General features: G+C 35.4%; 1 protein-coding gene across 4 annotated transcripts in view; it reads left to right on the top strand.

Moving 5' to 3' along the window:
* TENM4 (teneurin transmembrane protein 4) overlaps nucleotides 1-12,676 on the top strand; it is a 1,535,416-nt gene that overhangs the window by 184,229 nt on the left and 1,338,511 nt on the right. For all 4 annotated transcript variants that reach the window (XM_088159254.1, XM_088159253.1, XM_088159247.1 and 1 more), the window contains one exon: nucleotides 10,946-10,992. The gene's annotated coding sequence lies outside the window, so the exon portion shown is untranslated. The remainder of the gene's footprint in view (nucleotides 1-10,945; nucleotides 10,993-12,676) is intronic.

The following is a 12,676-nucleotide window of genomic DNA, read 5'->3' as shown; positions in this document are numbered from 1 at the left end:
TGTTGAAAACATTATTATGTTTATATCATATTACAGCAATATTATTATTATTATTATTTTTTTTTTTTCGTGGTATTCCTAAATTTATTGTATGATTTAATTAACCTACTAATTAAAGGTGGAACTTGAAAAATAAAATAAGCATTTCATTGTCATATTTGAACTGTTTGTTTACATTTCATCTATCTATTAATTAACTGTAATATTGCAATTTACAACTCGTTTTTATTTCATAGAATAAGAGTTCTAGAATGGTTTGAGTTGGAATGAACATTAAAGATCAGTTGGTTCCAAACCCACAGCCATGGGCAGGAACAACTTCCCCTAGTGTGGGTTGCTCAAAGCCCCATGCAACCTGGTTTTGAATGCTTCCAGGGATGGAACATCTAATCTGTAAATTGTAAAACAATTCTCTCACAAATCTTATAATTTTGTTGGTATTTTCAGTGCATCTGTCTCAAATCAGTAGCAGAGGTACTGATTGGGAAAAGGAAAGAATTACTACATTTTTTTTCTGCGGGTGAGCAATTAGGAGAAGATCCTGAAAATATTATAGGTGTCCAGATGGTTCACTGGGTGACAGACACACAAGTGTTTGGAAAAATATAGAGCGAAATGAAATGCCCACAGATTGAGTGAATGCAAGTCTGCTCAATAAACCCTAGTAGCACGAGGAACTTATTTAGTTTGATATTTTGATGTGTCCTGACCTTTACTCAAGTTGGCTCATGTTCCTGTGATGCATACATCTGCAGGAAAAATGACTGATTGCTGATGCTGAACTGGTGGAAAGTTTTTATTGCTTCTGTTTCTGCATACAGACTTCCCTAGACTGATTAGAAATTAAACTAGTTTTCTACTTGGAAGCAATCTGGAAGCACAAGATGTAGAGAATTTCAGCTGGTGTTTTAAGTGATTTTTCCTGTTTTATTTGCAAAGAGAATCAGATTAATGCCTTATATTCTTAATGGAAATCATGGATTTTCGTTTCCCTGTGCAATCTTCCCTGATAAAAATTTCCTGCTTGATAACTGGAGCTGTGTTTTATTTATTGTTTGTCTTGCTGGACTCAAGGTATTTTCTTATATCTGGTGAAGAAAACCAGCATCTATCAAACATCTATGACAGTTTATTAAATTTACAGTTTTGACCAACTACCACTTTGGAAAATTAAGCAGTATCTTAGTGCAATTGATACTAACTAGTAATCAGAGACCCCTTTTTAATTAGCTTTAAGTATGCCTTTTCATAGCATATTAATCTTGTAACAAGGTCATTTAAACTGTAATTTCTTGAACAGTATAAATCAGGAGCATGCATTTTAAAAGGAAAAACAAGCTAAATATATAATCAAAAGTAACATCCAGTAGTTACTGTTGGTTTCTTATCCATTAATTAAGGGAGAGTTTCCATCAAATTACAGCACCAGTCAGTTTTTCTAGATGGTTCATTAAAGGCTGGATTTTATTACATATTACATGCTTTATGCTTTTCACACAAACTTATTATATTGCTCAGAGAAGGTGATCTTTTAAAGCACATTAGACTAATGTTCCTGAAATTCCATCTAATGTAAGTTTTATTGAATTGCTGTAACTAAAAAGGTCACCTAATAATTTGTTCAGATAATGGATTTAGTGAAAGGAAAACAAAATGAATAGGTTATTGTAGTAACTCTGACCTTGAGATACATTTATAGTTACTGAGATTTATGAATTTAGCTACAAATGAAGAAACTAAAGAGCATTTGTTATTGTAGTGCCATTTTTTAACAGTGGGTATAATGCAAAGCAAATTAAAATTATATTTGTTCCACTCTTGTGAGGTATATTACATACAGTAATAGCTAATACCCGGGAGCAGCTCAGCAACATGGTTTTCTTAAGGTCACTATAGAAACATGCCAAAATTCACATCTCATAAAGTAGCTTCTTGTTCAGACAACTGGTCCTGACTTTCCCTCACTTGCTTTTGCTCTCTCCCTATTTCTTTCTCTGTAAAAATGAGGGCAGTTGTACATCTCCACCACATGAACTGGATAGATAAACAATCGTAGATAAAATTGTAAAGTAGTCAGAATGCTTCAGCAATGACACAGGAGAATACTAAAAAAAAAAATTTAAAAAGCGATTTTCTCTACTTCAGTGGGAAGTGGACAAGTTGAATAATTCTCTCATTGTCCATCCTTCCAAATATAGTAACCATAAATCAGTGTTGTCTCGTGTATCTGGATAACAGCTCTTTAGCAAGTACCACCTGTGACAGAAAGTGAAACACAGGGCATGGATGTTCTTAAAAGTAGACATTGGGCTCTATTCATGAATATTGTGAATAATCAATCAATTGGTAAAATATAGGCTTATTTTAAAAACTATTTTTTTTCCCCCTAAACTGAACGGCATGATAGAGAGTACAGAAGGATAAGAGAGACATTCCACTGGTTCTGTTAGTAATGCTTCAGGAATCTTGCAAGAATTTTCACCTCTGTGGCTTTTCTATAGGATCCTCTAATATCATCAGCATTTGTTTTCCAAGAGTGAAATTATAAATGAATACTTTTGAACAACCCCGTGTAAAAATAATTCCCAAAAACTAGTAATAACTTTCAGTCTTAAAAGGAAAATATCAGCATTTCCATAGCACCATAGTAACCAAGAGTTACAGTCTTCACACTAAACTTTTGCTTTATTGGTAATGCAATGTACTCAAAAGGGGTGAAAGGATATAACAGATAGAAGATACTGCAGGTAGAATTGAAATCTAATAATAAATATTTACAAGTGACTGCCATAGGATTCTGAAAAATACTATTGAAACAATTACTAAATTCTCTGTGTCTGAGTGGGTTTGAGTCAAAAATAGGGGCCCTCCTGGTATAATGATTTACCTAAATACATAAGCTTACTGGATTAAATTGTGGCACTTAGATGTCATGATTTAATGGTCTTTCAATCTTAAATTTTATGAATCCTTTAGAATAGTGGTGTATTGTTTGAATATTGAAAGACAAAATTTGAAAGAGGTACATTATTACCTGTGCACTGCCTGTGCATTGGTAAGATAGGGGTTGTTTTCTGGAAGAGAACAGCTAAGCAGAGATCTTGAATGTATTTCACAGCTTACCTTTTTTTTTTTTTTTTTTTTTTTTAATAGCATTAGTAACTAAAGATCTAGAGGTAATGGGAAGGCTTATCAATTATGGCATCTGGAAAGAAATGAACAGTTGAGTGTAGTTATGGAGCTACCAAAAGACTTTCTAAACTAATTTTTTTTCAAAAAGCAGCACTAAAGATTGACAAAAGCTGCCTGGCTTTCTCCTGGGTTTTGTAAATTTGAACAGCTGTTTGGCAGATGGGTACTTGTAGTATAAATTCATGATACACCTGTGCTTTTTCTGATGAAAGCACTTGCTGTCTTGGCTTCTTGGATCTTGTAAAGTGGGAACCACAGCATGAGCCTTGCTGCAGGATCAGGTTCTAGAAAATCTTAAGGGTGAGGCAATCCTTTAACACATTAATTTCGTTTCTACTTTAGATCTCTGCAGCCTGGCAGTCCCTTTTGAGCATCCACACTAAGGAAATGGGATGCAGAGTGAGGTTTGCTCCTGGGTGTGCTGGGGCAGGTGTGATTTTCCTTTGGCAGTAAGCTTGGTTGGTGCTGCAGTGTTGCACATCAATGCCTGTCCTCAGCTCACATTCTGGAAACAGCTGAGCCAAGGAAGCAGAGAGAGACACATGGGCTAATTTAAGGAAAATTAACCCGTGGTTTTCTCTGGGTGCTTGAAGTATCTGAGACAAGCTCATGTCTTCCTATGCTTCACTGAATCTGCAGTCCAAATGTGCCTCAGGTCTCCAGTTGCTCCCCTGCTCTTTCTTAGAAAACTGCCAAGTATTCAGGGTGAGATCTTTTTGTCTTCTGTCTTTAAACTGGTTTTGCACAGACATTTCAGCAAAAGTTCCCAATTACCGTAATGAAAATGAAGAGGAGAATGATTAGGTCATCAACAATAAAAAGTCTTCGTACAGACAGAAAAGGATGGGTGTAAGTATTGCATATGCAATGCAAAGTTAGGGGAAAATATCAGAAGGAGCCAATTATTTTCTTTTTCTTACATAAAATAAGCAGGTTCCAAGATACATAAGGCCTTACATGGTCAGGCAAACTTAGGATCTACAAGGCTCTGAAGTGAGTTACCCACTTCTGGCAGCAAGGACATTTTTACCCAGCACTGACAAGCCTGTGTGAGAGCATAACATATCAATTAGACATGTATCCCAAAGCATCAGGAAAAAATAAAAGAAACAAGCAAAAAACACTAAAGTGATCAAGCAGCAAATGCATCAGCTGAAAGGTTTATATATAGCCATAAGAAGCAAGCTCTGGAAATTTCTAGGTTGGAGAATTAATCAGGAAAACACCTCAGTACATGCACCAGGCCTTACTGCTGAGCAGACGCTTTCATTTTAAGTTATGTGTATCTTTTACTTGCATGCTTGCAAAAGAGGGAGGAAAGAGGTGCAAGAACCATTTCCATTTGCAAGATAACATCTCTGCTTCAAGATACAAAACCAGATTTAGTGCATGAAAGGACTAAAATTCTAATGAAACAGCCAGTAAAAGGATAAGAAATCAATGTCAAGCTGTATATTAAGTCTTCTAAAATGTATTTGATAATGACGGTTAACTTTTACTGAAGAGATTATCACAAAAAACTGTTAGAAGTGTCTTATGTGGGATAATAGTTGGTTACTGTATTAAGGGCTTCGAAATAACTGACAGTGTTCCTGAAGAAAACAAAACCAGCATATTTTTTTCGTATCTTCTTTTCTTTTTTTTTTTCTTTCCAGATAAAATAATAAGTAAATGTAAGACAGTAGCAAGCTTTCAGCAATCCTCATCTATTTGCATGTGCTGCCTTGCAGGAGTTGCAGCTGCACTTCCAGGCTGGGAAATGTGGTAGAGAGATTCCAAAGAAAAGCGGGAACAAATTTGTGTAAGCACAAGGTGAGAGCTGTCTATATAAAGATTAGGTCGTTAAGCTCTGAAAGTACCTGTTTCTTGCCAGTGCCAGTGATGGAGGCTCAAGTGATTATCCCAAATGCAGGTGTCTTCTCTGAGGGCATCAAAAGCAAAGTGAGATAAATCCCACTGCGTGCATCATAGCACAGGGTAGAAGTGGCTTTAACACCTGCTCCATGCCAACTGGGGATTGCTGCCTCTGCCTTAATCAGCAGCACTGGTTAAGGGGACAGTGTCATCCCACTCACCAGTTCAATGGAAAAGGGGAAGGGAATGTCTGCTTGGAGATCCATGTCTACAAATATTTGCATGCCAATACATAAGCAAAGCTATTGAGGGAGATTTGATCAGCTATGGTGTGATGATTTAAGGTGATCTGAATTTATGTGTTTTCAGACTCTTGCTTTGTGCCTTGATAAGGTGCTGTTCTTTGACAGCAGGTCTCAGCATGTTACTTTGCTTTTTTCTTCCTCTCTGTTGTTTATTTAAGCTATTCCTTATGAGCTCCTAGGAGCTAAACAGAAGTAATTTGTTGCATCAAATCAGATATTTTATCATACCTCTTGTGGACCGCTGGTTCTCATTTTGTATTTCCTCATTCTTGCTGTAGTCCTCAAAAATCCTAAGTTTAAAATATGTTATTTTTGTATTAGTGAATGTAAATAATATATTTTATATTTTATTTCCTTCTATTAAACATTTATGTCTGGGAAGTTTCCAAGCCGATGTTTTGATTTGAAAACAAGACCTGCTGTTGACTAAAGAATCTCAGCAAAACTTGCAATATGCTGCAAAAGACTGAAAAAACCCACTGTCTATGCTACATCATACACTCAGCATAATATCTGATAATATTTGGTTAGATGCATCCCCACACTGCATAACTTTTATTTATAGATGGAGATTTAAGGTAAGTGTTCAAGGCCAGGCTGGATGGGTCTTCGAGCAAGGTATCCTTGCCTATGATTGGAATTAGATGATCTTTAAGGTCCCTTCCAACCCAAAACCATTTTATGATTGTATGAACCTGTAAATGCCAAAGTTTCTCAAATACCACTTTGGTTAATGTCAGCATATGGATTAGAGGCACCTAAAAACTCAATTTTTTGATATTCAAGATACAGTTTTGTAAAAACATGTTACATGCATGGGTGTGACAGAATGTTGGAAGCCTGTTCCTGTAGGTATTCTGGCCTCTCCTGAGGGTTGCTGGGTGGTGGCTACCAATGCCAGTGCCCTGTGAAGCAGCTTGGTGTCATGGGACTGAGGTCATGCATGAGAAGCCTGATTTAATCTGCAGATTTTTCTTCTGTATCTTTGGAAAACAAAAATTTTAACAAAATTCAGGGCTAGACACCATTTCCCCCCTCTGAAAGTTGAGGTTTTTATTAAATAATTTGTCATTATTCCTAATTATCTAGTAATAGGCTGATAATTACTTATGTAATTGTAAAACTTAAAACTAAGATGCAGAAATATTCCTTTAACTCATTATGCATTGAAGCATTTGCATTTTAGTTTTACATATGTGTGCTTCTATAGCATTGAAAGCCTACCATAGGCTTACATCAGAATCATTAATTATCTGATTAGTACTAATTACTTACTCTGTTCAGCAGAGGTGGTTATTCGGTCTTAATCCAAATAACTATTGTAGTGGAATATCCATGTCCCTTGCTGACAAATGGACCAAGACTTCCTTACTTTCCCTGCATGGTTTTATGACCACATCTATTGCACTGTCCTTATGAAAATGCCTGCAATTTATTTTCATCTAGATACTTAATGCTCCCTTGCAAACACATGGTAGAACATGGAAGAAAAGTGAGATCTGTGTATTTTGAGGTAGAATCAATCATGTCATATTAACCATATAAATGTTAGGGGTCTTGTCTAAGCCAGTCATGAGGCCAGCTAAGTGAGACAGGATTTCTCAGACAGTCCTTCATTTATCTTATTGTCTATTTCAGGATTGAATGAATCTGGAATTGGTTGTCTCTCTCCATCACTTACAGAAAGAAATTAGAAGCCTAATTTAGACTTAAGAGCCTAAGTTTTCTTTGACTAAATGTAGATAAAATGAATCCTGTGGTCTTCTATTGCAAATGGATACTCTCTAGATTGCATAGTTCAAAAAGTGAATAATTACTTAGAGCTTTCCCACCATCACCAAAATTACTTAGAATTTCAGAATAATCAAATGAACAGATCTTGTATCCTTACACCCACACAGAAGACTGGAGGAGTGACATGAGATCATCAATAATTGGTTTATGCATTGAAAAAAAAGGCATGTACAACAATAACTGCAATTCCTTACCCTTGTTAGTCTGTGAGCTGGCTGAGGCTGAGGTAGTGTAATTCAGGATTTTCATGGTATGCACAAGACTGATCCAAGGTTGTATCAGCAAACTGAAATACAATAGATCCTAACTGTAACCCCGATTTCTTAATAAAAATGTTTCTTACGTATGTCTAATTAAGTTATGTATGGATAATTAACCCATGCTGTGGTGCTGGCGTTACAATACATTTTTTGAAGCAGAACTAGTACTAGGGCATGACTGACACATCATTTGAGGTTGTTGCTGTATTCTTGACTTTTCAACAGACCATTGCATGTGGCAGATGCCTCTAAAATGTCTTTTGTGATTTATTATATTAAGTGTGGTCACTCCTGCCAGCTGGCTTTTTTTCCTTGTCATTGCAATGGTTCAAGTGTAACTTTCTCTATTTTCACCTTCTTAATAATATATTTTTAATGTGGCTACTATTTTATCTAAGCAATTTCTGTGTTATCATTATGTAAATTAAATTGTCTTTGGCTTTAACATAGAACTGTTTTAGTAATTGTTAATTTAAGGGGATAATGTGTTTTCCATCATTCCTGGTGAAACATCAATATTTATTCTTTCAGAAGGACATAAAAGAGGTGACAAAGTTTGTTTCTTTTTTTTTGATCTCAGTAAAGCTTTTATGAATTAATAGATAGGATACAAATGACAACTATTCGCTAAATGTGAGAATAAAGAATGCAATACAGAAGTGAAAGAAAAGGTGAAATGCTGGGAATTCGTGTCTTCTTGTCTCTGAGTTACATTTAATTATAAAAACAATCAAGAAGTACTTCAGAAACCATTCTTTCCATGGGCTTACTGAGCACTCACCTAAACAGGTTCTTTACAATCTGACAGTGGGAGCTAATTTGACACTCAAAAGAATTTCTATTTTTTTTTGGCCTCAATTATGTTCACAATAATTCAAAAGAGTCAAAGACAGAAAACACTGTTTGGATGTTTAAGCACTTCTTGGGTAACAGCACTGTTCCGTAAAACCTTACATGGCTTTTTTCCTGCCCTACTATTGAATATTCCATACCTTTTGGGGAATATTTCATAACATAAACTATTTGGAATGGAATCATTAGGGTTCAATAAGACCTTCAAGATCCATTCCAACCTTCAGCAGAAGGTTGCTCTCTAAAACATATCACAAAGTACCACATCCACTCCTTTTTTGAACTCTTTCCAAGGATGGTGACTCCACCACTTCCTTGGGCAGCCTGTTCCAGAGCTTGGCCACTCTTTTCACTGAATAAATTTTCCCTTATATCCCACCTGAACTACCCTGGTGCAACTTGGGGCCATTTCCCATTGTCCTATGATGAGCTCCTTGGCAGAAGAGGCTGACCCCCATCTTGACACAACCACCTTTCAGGAAGTTGTAGAGGGCAATAAATTCATCAAAACCATTTATTTTTCTTAATTTTTATGTGGGTTGAATCTTTTCTGCCTTTCATGTCTCCATGCACAGCTGTTCTGTTGTATTTGATGTTTCTGCCCTCTGTTTGACGCTAATGCTACCCCATTATTTTCAGTGTGTGGTTCGCCATGCTGAAAATAAGTAGCAGTTTTCACTGAAAAGTCTAGAGGAGTTAAATATTAAGAGAGCTGCTTGGTGTGAGTTGCAGAAAAAAATCAGACCAATAATGACACACATCCACAACCATCTCTGAGCAGGTTTTGAAATCAGATCTTAATGGATAGCAGGAATAAACCAAACAGAAACATATCAAACTCCTCAGACTGATGTCCTTAAATTTGTTGTCTCTGATCCTGATAAGAATAAGACATCACTAGTAAGAATTAATTAAAATTTATCTCTAAGGTTGATACGGAGCTGGAAAAAACCCAAATTATTTACACAGATTTGTTATGTTTATCTCATTTTTTCTGATGTGATCAACTTGTTTGAAGCAAAGACTCTGTAAAAAGCTTGAAAACAGACAGTTTAAGTAGATATTTCTTTGACATTCTTATCCCACAGAGCCTCCTACTAGAAATGCAATCTAATTCATTAAAGTTCTGAACCACAGAAGCATAAAATGATGTTGGAATAAAATCCCATAATACTCACCAGTGTTTGTAAATGACTAACGCTGTTAGGAATACTTCCTGTCATTATCTGCTCGTGAAGGAGACTGAGTGGGATTTCTACAGATAAAGTATTAAGCCTCTCTACATGGCCTACAGGTCTGATGCAGTGAGTAGCATTAAAGGAAAACAGAGCTGAGATTACATTCTGTGGAGTGCCATTTTTTACTGTTGTCACTATTTAAAGTGTCATAATGGCTTTAGTGACAGTTTCTTAAACCCATGTATATAGAACATTTCATCTTCTCATATAAAAGCCTTTATACTCTGAAATAATGGCTTTGAAGAAGCTTATTTGTTCATTGTGTTTGCAAGTGATTGGCATTTTAGTCCAATAGCATTTAGTGTCTCCACTGCTCTCATTAAATTTGTTTCAGTTAATTTAAATATTTCAGTGCAGCTTAAAGCCATGTTGAATTTAGCTGTAATTTCTTGTCTGACACATCAATTTTGGTGAAGCAGATCAGTTTTTGAAAATAAGATCATCTGAAAAAACAGAAATGGCTTGAGTCTGTCTTCAGTTTGAGCCCTACTAATGCACTAATGCCCACCAAATTAATGGAATCTTATTTTAATAATTATGATCCTTAATTTTCTTATAAAGAGAATTACCAGGCTCTCCACAGCTCTGTGGAGATTCAGAAGATGTCTATAGGGACATAAAGAGAGAACAGACCCAGTATCTTTGCATATACTCTATAGGCTAGGAATGTACCCTATAGGCTAGGAATGTCTTACTTGGTTACTATAAATATTTATTTTTTGTTTCTAATCAAATATGCCATATTTCAGAAAAGAGATAAACATCTTGATTTCATGTTTTCTTATCACTGAAAGTATTATAATATTTTTAGTATATCCTGGCTCCTCACTTATGGCAAAATTCTATCTAAAATAAAATATTTATTTCCTATAGAACCTACAGTTTAGATATTGTTTATTGTTCTCAGAACCAGGACTTTTGTCTTCAACAGTTACAGCCATTCTTTTATAAACTTTTGTATCAGTTCAGTGTCTTTCATTTCACAAGAAAAAGACACCAAAAATCTTTAACCATGTTTAATATCTTTTTATTCAATTTGCCTGATGAATAAAAGCTGAAGAGTAGGAAATTGGTTCAAGATATCTGACTTGCACCGCATGTTGTGTGATTTTAAGAAATTAGCCAATTGTCATGATAATATCTCATATTAATATAAGAATTTTAATTTTGTGTCGTTTTCTAATAGTTTAAAAAATTCCAGCTTATATATCATGAAAGCATCTACAGAAAATATAAGACTACAAAACCATGAATTTCTGCACTAATACTTGCTCTAAGATGCTCTTTTGGTGTAAATCTGTGCTATCACAGAGAACTTGAGAAGCTGCACTGATGTGTTAGAGGTGACTCCAATGACCTGAAGCATCTGATTCACTGACACCCTCCTCTGACTCCTACCTTGCTGTAAAAAGGAACAGAGACAAATCTTCTTGCTTTCTCTTTTCCCCAGGCCCCACCTGCTGTTAAGGCTGGCATGAAAATATTGCTGACAGACTGGTAAGTCCTTTTGCTTTAAGTTATGATATTTTATATTTGCAACTTGTTTTGTTTGAATGTTTTTCTTGGACTGTTCTTTTAGGACCATCATGAAGTGCAGTTTAAATAAAGCAATTATTTGATTCATTGTAATACGGGCAGAACTTTCAATTACAGTTTCAAAACCAAATCTTTGCCATTGCAAAGGGGTGTTCATATTGAAGGAAAGTGATTTAACTTTTACCATTTTCTTTTGCAACATAACTTGGTTTTAAGTCAATTGAACAAGTCTCTGAACATGCTGGAGATGAGGCAACAAATTCTCTTAGTGATGCAGTTCATCCATCATTCCTAAAACTTGTACTCTGTAGTGGCAGAAGTTTATGTGATTTCAATGGTATGGTACATACACAGAATATCAAATCTGATGTGCTTTGGAGAAGTTGTCAAGGTATCAGAGTGTTTTTCAGGAGCAGGTTCTCTTTCATCCCAGTCAAAGGAAAGTGTTCTATCAGCTTCTGCGGTGGCTGGGTCATTCTGCTTTAAAGTTGACACAAAAAGGTTCCTGAGTGTTAAAGTAGTTATTTGTCATACTTGAGATGCTTTGAGAGGCTACTTAGAACAATGGCTAGACAATGTTAAAGGAATGAAGTAGGGATTTATTAAAAGGCCTTCAAAGGATACACCTTGGGCAGTACAAGAGCCCAGCCATGGCTACTCCCAAGATGGAAAATGAGTCATGAGTTCTCACACTTTTATAAATTTTGGTGCATTTACATATTAGGGTTAATTGTCCAATTACAGCTTCAGGTTATGAAGTCCCATCCTCCCAGACTGCTCTCCTCAATTCACTGTTGTTTATACTTTTTGAGCCTGAAGCTGCAATGGTGTCCTTGATTCTTGGGCTGGAAAAGGATTGTTTTGTCTAACTAAACTGCAAGGAGAACTTGCTAACACTCTATATGAAGTTCAGAGTTATATACTAATGCAGTACAGAATCTGGAAAATATGAAAGCTAAAAGTTAAGGCATCACTCAAAGTATAAATATTATCTCTAATAAAATTTTTTCACCTGGAGCTAGCCCTGAAGGACTTTGCCATTTATCTCCATACAGTTTTTACTCTCATGTTGTATGTTGATATAATGAACAATAGCCCATCAAACTGATATTTTATTACTTGACAAAAGCAACCTTTTAAAACACTTAGCTAATAACATATCTAATAATCTACAAACATAGGAACCCAATTATTTCAGCAGGTCAGTATAAAATACAGTATGTTACCATTCCATGGTACAAAGCTAGTTATTTTAAGCTGCTCTTGTACCTATAACATCAAGTATCCATCATTTCAAGGCATTAAGTAAAAAAAAAATTAAACATGCTTTGTAATGAGAATCGATCAAATCAGCTTGTCTATGGATTCTTGATAAAATATTTACATTAAAAAGCGTTATTTGATTTTCCTGTGAAAGATGTACTCTCTAGTAAATGGATTTTATTGAAGCAAAACAGACGCAGCATGTTTTACAAAAAACTTGGATCTAGTTCTATGAAATTGCCACAATTGGGGAGCATTTAAAAAAAAAAACTTTTATTGGTTTGTTGACCATTTTAGAGCTCTTCTAGTAGTGAAATTATTGGTAGAGCAAGTCAGCTAAATCAATGGAATAAAATTATATATGTGTTAAAAAGTACACCAA

Source organism: Sturnus vulgaris, chromosome 2 (genome assembly GCF_052056855.1).
Source record: "Sturnus vulgaris isolate bStuVul1 chromosome 2, bStuVul1.hap1, whole genome shotgun sequence".
Lineage (NCBI taxonomy): Eukaryota > Metazoa > Chordata > Aves > Passeriformes > Sturnidae > Sturnus > Sturnus vulgaris.
Note: the sequence above shows the minus strand (reverse complement) of the source record. Positions and strands in the feature narration are given on the sequence as shown.